The 5,000-nt window shown below is 46.9% G+C and overlaps 15 non-coding genes and 3 pseudogenes across 15 annotated transcripts in view; all 18 read left to right on the top strand.

Annotated features, from left to right (window-relative positions):
- Positions 1-30, top strand: part of LOC146225229 (5S ribosomal RNA) — a 119-nt gene extending 89 nt beyond the window's left edge. Inside the window, exon 1 of the ribosomal RNA XR_014747866.1 lies at positions 1-30. This exon is cut by the window's left edge and continues 89 nt beyond it. This is a non-coding gene — a ribosomal RNA (5S ribosomal RNA).
- Positions 31-204: 174 nt separating this feature from the next.
- On the top strand, positions 205-323 carry LOC146225228 (5S ribosomal RNA). The gene has a single exon (XR_014750012.1). It is a non-coding gene; the product is annotated as a 5S ribosomal RNA (ribosomal RNA).
- A 172-nt stretch (positions 324-495) lies between these two features.
- LOC146225227 (5S ribosomal RNA) lies at positions 496-614 on the top strand. Its single transcript, XR_014749192.1, has one exon. It is a non-coding gene; the product is annotated as a 5S ribosomal RNA (ribosomal RNA).
- Positions 615-784: 170 nt separating this feature from the next.
- On the top strand, positions 785-903 carry LOC146225226 (5S ribosomal RNA). The gene has a single exon (XR_014749762.1). It is a non-coding gene; the product is annotated as a 5S ribosomal RNA (ribosomal RNA).
- A 178-nt stretch (positions 904-1,081) lies between these two features.
- LOC146225225 (5S ribosomal RNA) lies at positions 1,082-1,200 on the top strand. The gene has a single exon (XR_014747865.1). It is a non-coding gene; the product is annotated as a 5S ribosomal RNA (ribosomal RNA).
- Positions 1,201-1,372: 172 nt separating this feature from the next.
- Positions 1,373-1,491, top strand: LOC146225224 (5S ribosomal RNA). The gene has a single exon (XR_014747864.1). It is a non-coding gene; the product is annotated as a 5S ribosomal RNA (ribosomal RNA).
- A 178-nt stretch (positions 1,492-1,669) lies between these two features.
- On the top strand, positions 1,670-1,788 carry LOC146225223 (5S ribosomal RNA). Its single transcript, XR_014747863.1, has one exon. It is a non-coding gene; the product is annotated as a 5S ribosomal RNA (ribosomal RNA).
- A 174-nt stretch (positions 1,789-1,962) lies between these two features.
- On the top strand, positions 1,963-2,081 carry LOC146225222 (5S ribosomal RNA). The gene has a single exon (XR_014750011.1). It is a non-coding gene; the product is annotated as a 5S ribosomal RNA (ribosomal RNA).
- A 172-nt stretch (positions 2,082-2,253) lies between these two features.
- Positions 2,254-2,362, top strand: LOC146225221 (5S ribosomal RNA; annotated as a pseudogene).
- A 182-nt stretch (positions 2,363-2,544) lies between these two features.
- On the top strand, positions 2,545-2,663 carry LOC146225220 (5S ribosomal RNA). Its single transcript, XR_014749190.1, has one exon. It is a non-coding gene; the product is annotated as a 5S ribosomal RNA (ribosomal RNA).
- Positions 2,664-2,833: 170 nt separating this feature from the next.
- LOC146225219 (5S ribosomal RNA) lies at positions 2,834-2,952 on the top strand (annotated as a pseudogene).
- Positions 2,953-3,130: 178 nt separating this feature from the next.
- Positions 3,131-3,249, top strand: LOC146225218 (5S ribosomal RNA). Its single transcript, XR_014747862.1, has one exon. It is a non-coding gene; the product is annotated as a 5S ribosomal RNA (ribosomal RNA).
- A 178-nt stretch (positions 3,250-3,427) lies between these two features.
- Positions 3,428-3,546, top strand: LOC146225217 (5S ribosomal RNA). Its single transcript, XR_014747860.1, has one exon. It is a non-coding gene; the product is annotated as a 5S ribosomal RNA (ribosomal RNA).
- A 174-nt stretch (positions 3,547-3,720) lies between these two features.
- Positions 3,721-3,839, top strand: LOC146225216 (5S ribosomal RNA). The gene has a single exon (XR_014750010.1). It is a non-coding gene; the product is annotated as a 5S ribosomal RNA (ribosomal RNA).
- Positions 3,840-4,015: 176 nt separating this feature from the next.
- On the top strand, positions 4,016-4,134 carry LOC146225215 (5S ribosomal RNA). Its single transcript, XR_014747859.1, has one exon. It is a non-coding gene; the product is annotated as a 5S ribosomal RNA (ribosomal RNA).
- Positions 4,135-4,310: 176 nt separating this feature from the next.
- LOC146225214 (5S ribosomal RNA) lies at positions 4,311-4,429 on the top strand (annotated as a pseudogene).
- A 182-nt stretch (positions 4,430-4,611) lies between these two features.
- Positions 4,612-4,730, top strand: LOC146225213 (5S ribosomal RNA). Its single transcript, XR_014747858.1, has one exon. It is a non-coding gene; the product is annotated as a 5S ribosomal RNA (ribosomal RNA).
- A 178-nt stretch (positions 4,731-4,908) lies between these two features.
- Positions 4,909-5,000, top strand: part of LOC146225212 (5S ribosomal RNA) — a 119-nt gene continuing 27 nt past the window's right edge. The window contains exon 1 of the ribosomal RNA XR_014750126.1: positions 4,909-5,000. This exon is cut by the window's right edge and continues 27 nt beyond it. This is a non-coding gene — a ribosomal RNA (5S ribosomal RNA).

Raw genomic sequence — 5,000 nt, 5'->3', positions numbered from 1 at the left:
ACCGCCTGGGAATACCAGGTGCTGTATGCTTTTTTGCTCATTCACTTAGAAACTGAAATCTTGCAATGTGCACAAGTAGTCCTTCATGAAAGGGGCTGGAAGCTGTTTTCATTTTGACACGAGAGAGAGAGAGAGAGAGACTACCTTGCATTGTCAATTGCTAAATCTGTATATGGATAAGTAGCCTATGGTTGTCAACTTATTTGGTACGGCCATACCAGCCTGGCAACGCCCGATCTCGTCTGATCTCGGAAGCTAAGCAGGGTCGGGCCTGGTTAGTACTTGGGTGGGAGACCGCCTGGGAATACCAGGTGCTGTATGCTCTTTTGCTCATTCACTTAGAAACTGAAATCTTGCAATATGCACAAGTAGTCCTTCATGAAAGGGGCTGGAAGCTGTTTTCATTTTGACACGAGAGAGAGAGAGAGAGACCACCTTGCATTGTCAATTGCTAAATCTGTATATGGATAAGTAGCCTATGGTTGTCAACTTATTTCGTATGGCCATACCAGCCTGGCAACGCCCGATCTCGTCTGATCTCGGAAGCTAAGCAGGGTCGGGCCTGGTTAGTACTTGGATGGGAGACCGCCTGGGAATACCAGGTGCTGTATGCTCTTTTGCTCATTCACTTAGAAACTGACATCTTGCAATATGCACAAGTAGTCCTTCATGAAAGGGGCTGGAAGCTGTTTTCATTTTGACATGAGAGAGAGAGAGAGACTACCTTGCATTGTCAATTGCTAAATCTGTATATGGATAAGTAGCCTATGGTTGTCAACTTATTTCGTACGGCCATACCAGCCTGGCAACGCCCGATCTCGTCTGATCTCGGAAGCTAAGCAGGGTCGGGCCTGGTTAGTACTTGGATGGGAGACCGCCTGGGAATAACAGGTGCTGTATGCTCTTTTGCTCATTCACTTAGAAACTGAAATCTTGCAATATGCACAAGTAGTCCTTCATGAAAGGGGCTGGAAGCTGTTTTCATTTTGACACGAGAGAGAGAGAGAGAGAGAGAGACTACCTTGCATTGTCAATTGCTAAATCTGTATATGGATAAGTAGCCTATGGTTGTCAACTTATTTCGTACGGCCATACCAGCCTGGCAACGCCCGATCTCGTCTGATCTCGGAAGCTAAGCAGGGTCGGGCCTGGTTAGTACTTGGATGGGAGACCGCCTGGGAATACCAGGTGCTGTATGCTCTTTTGCTCATTCACTTAGAAACTGAAATCTTGCAATGTGCACAAGTAGTCCTTCATGAAAGGGGCTGGAAGCTGTTTTCATTTTGACACGAGAGAGAGAGAGAGAGACTACCTTGCATTGTCAATTGCTAAATCTGTATATGGATAAGTAGCCTATGGTTGTCAACTTATTTCGTACGGCCATACCAGCCTGGCAACGCCCGATCTCGTCTGATCTCGGAAGCTAAGCAGGGTCGGGCCTGGTTAGTACTTGGATGGGAGACCGCCTGGGAATACCAGGTGCTGTATGCTCTTTTGCTCATTCACTTAGAAACTGAAATCTTGCAATGTGCACAAGTAGTCCTTCATGAAAGGGGCTGGAAGCTGTTTTCATTTTGACACGAGAGAGAGAGAGAGAGAGAGAGACTACCTTGCATTGTCAATTGCTAAATCTGTATATGGATAAGTAGCCTATGGTTGTCAACTTATTTCGTACGGCCATACCAGCCTGGCAACGCCCGATCTCGTCTGATCTCGGAAGCTAAGCAGGGTCGGGCCTGGTTAGTACTTGGATGGGAGACCGCCTGGGAATACCAGGTGCTGTATGCTTTTTTGCTCATTCACTTAGAAACTGAAATCTTGCAATGTGCACAAGTAGTCCTTCATGAAAGGGGCTGGAAGCTGTTTTCATTTTGACACGAGAGAGAGAGAGAGAGAGACTACCTTGCATTGTCAATTGCTAAATCTGTATATGGATAAGTAGCCTATGGTTGTCAACTTATTTGGTACGGCCATACCAGCCTGGCAACGCCCGATCTCGTCTGATCTCGGAAGCTAAGCAGGGTCGGGCCTGGTTAGTACTTGGGTGGGAGACCGCCTGGGAATACCAGGTGCTGTATGCTCTTTTGCTCATTCACTTAGAAACTGAAATCTTGCAATATGCACAAGTAGTCCTTCATGAAAGGGGCTGGAAGCTGTTTTCATTTTGACACGAGAGAGAGAGAGAGAGACCACCTTGCATTGTCAATTGCTAAATCTGTATATGGATAAGTAGCCTATGGTTGTCAACTTATTTCGTACGGCCATACCAGCCTGGCAACGCCTGATCTCGGAAGCTAAGAAGGGTCGGGCCTGGTTAGTACTTGGATGGGAGACCGCCTGGGAATACCAGGTGCTGTATGCTCTTTTGCTCATTCACTTAGAAACTGACATCTTGCAATATGCACAAGTAGTCCTTCATGAAAGGGGCTGGAAGCTGTTTTCATTTTGACGAGAGAGAGAGAGAGAGAGAGAGAGAGAGACTACCTTGCATTGTCAATTGCTAAATCTGTATATGGATAAGTAGCCTATGGTTGTCAACTTATTTCGTATGGCCATACCAGCCTGGCAACGCCCGATCTCGTCTGATCTCGGAAGCTAAGCAGGGTCGGGCCTGGTTAGTACTTGGATGGGAGACCGCCTGGGAATACCAGGTGCTGTATGCTCTTTTGCTCATTCACTTAGAAACTGACATCTTGCAATATGCACAAGTAGTCCTTCATGAAAGGGGCTGGAAGCTGTTTTCATTTTGACATGAGAGAGAGAGAGAGACTACCTTGCATTGTCAATTGCTAAATCTGTATATGGATAAGTAGCCTATGGTTGTCAACTTATTTCGTACGGCCATACCAGCCTGGCAACGCCCGATCTCGTCTGATCTTGGAAGCTAAGCAGGGTCGGGCCTGGTTAGTACTTGGATGGGAGACCGCCTGGGAATAACAGGTGCTGTATGCTCTTTTGCTCATTCACTTAGAAACTGAAATCTTACAATATGCACAAGTAGTCCTTCATGAAAGGGGCTGGAAGCTGTTTTCATTTTGACACGAGAGAGAGAGAGAGAGAGAGAGACTACCTTGCATTGTCAATTGCTAAATCTGTATATGGATAAGTAGCCTATGGTTGTCAACTTATTTCGTACGGCCATACCAGCCTGGCAACGCCCGATCTCGTCTGATCTCGGAAGCTAAGCAGGGTCGGGCCTGGTTAGTACTTGGATGGGAGACCGCCTGGGAATACCAGGTGCTGTATGCTCTTTTGCTCATTCACTTAGAAACTGAAATCTTGCAATGTGCACAAGTAGTCCTTCATGAAAGGGGCTGGAAGCTGTTTTCATTTTGACACGAGAGAGAGAGAGAGAGAGAGAGACTACCTTGCATTGTCAATTGCTAAATCTGTATATGGATAAGTAGCCTATGGTTGTCAACTTATTTCGTACGGCCATACCAGCCTGGCAACGCCCGATCTCGTCTGATCTCGGAAGCTAAGCAGGGTCGGGCCTGGTTAGTACTTGGATGGGAGACCGCCTGGGAATACCAGGTGCTGTATGCTCTTTTGCTCATTCACTTAGAAACTGAAATCTTGCAATGTGCACAAGTAGTCCTTCATGAAAGGGGCTGGAAGCTGTTTTCATTTTGACACGAGAGAGAGAGAGAGAGAGACTACCTTGCATTGTCAATTGCTAAATCTGTATATGGATAAGTAGCCTATGGTTGTCAACTTATTTGGTACGGCCATACCAGCCTGGCAACGCCCGATCTCGTCTGATCTCGGAAGCTAAGCAGGGTCGGGCCTGGTTAGTACTTGGGTGGGAGACCGCCTGGGAATACCAGGTGCTGTATGCTCTTTTGCTCATTCACTTAGAAACTGAAATCTTGCAATATGCACAAGTAGTCCTTCATGAAAGGGGCTGGAAGCTGTTTTCATTTTGACACGAGAGAGAGAGAGAGAGAGAGACTACCTTGCATTGTCAATTGCTAAATCTGTATATGGATAAGTAGCCTATGGTTGTCAACTTATTTCGTACGGCCATACCAGCCTGGCAACGCCCGATCTCGTCTGATCTCGGAAGCTAAGCAGGGTCGGGCCTGGTTAGTACTTGGATGGGAGACCGCCTGGGAATACCAGGTGCTGTATGCTCTTTTGCTCATTCACTTAGAAACTGACATCTTGCAATGTGCACAAGTAGTCCTTCATGAAAGGGGCTGGAAGCTGTTTTCATTTTGACACGAGAGAGAGAGAGAGAGAGAGACTACCTTGCATTGTCAATTGCTAAATCTGTATATGGATAAGTAGCCTATGGTTGTCAACTTATTTCGTACGGCCATACCAGCCTGGCAACGCCCAATCTCGTCTGATCTCGGAAGCTAAGCAGGGTCGGGCCTGGTTAGTACTTGGATGGGAGACCGCCTGGGAATACCAGGTGCTGTATGCTCTTTTGCTCATTCACTTAGAAACTGACATCTTGCAATATGCACAAGTAGTCCTTCATGAAAGGGGCTGGAAGCTGTTTTCATTTTGACACGAGAGAGAGAGAGAGAGAGAGAGAGAGACTACCTTGCATTGTCAATTGCTAAATCTGTATATGGATAAGTAGCCTATGGTTGTCAACTTATTTCGTACGGCCATACCAGCCTGGCAACGCCCGATCTCGTCTGATCTCGGAAGCTAAGCAGGGTCGGGCCTGGTTAGTACTTGGATGGGAGACCGCCTGGGAATACCAGGTGCTGTATGCTCTTTTGCTCATTCACTTAGAAACTGAAATCTTGCAATATGCACAAGTAGTCCTTCATGAAAGGGGCTGGAAGCTGTTTTCATTTTGACACGAGAGAGAGAGAGAGAGAGAGAGACTACCTTGCATTGTCAATTGCTAAATCTGTATATGGATAAGTAGCCTATGGTTGTCAACTTATTTGGTACGGCCATACCAGCCTGGCAACGCCCGATCTCGTCTGATCTCGGAAGCTAAGCAGGGTCGGGCCTGGTTAGTACTTGGATGGGAGACC

Source organism: Hypomesus nipponensis, chromosome 25 (genome assembly GCF_054491055.1).
Source record: "Hypomesus nipponensis isolate SF chromosome 25, ASM5449105v1, whole genome shotgun sequence".
Classification (NCBI taxonomy): Eukaryota; Metazoa; Chordata; class Actinopteri; order Osmeriformes; family Osmeridae; genus Hypomesus; species Hypomesus nipponensis.
This window is presented reverse-complemented; position numbering and strand designations above follow the sequence as displayed.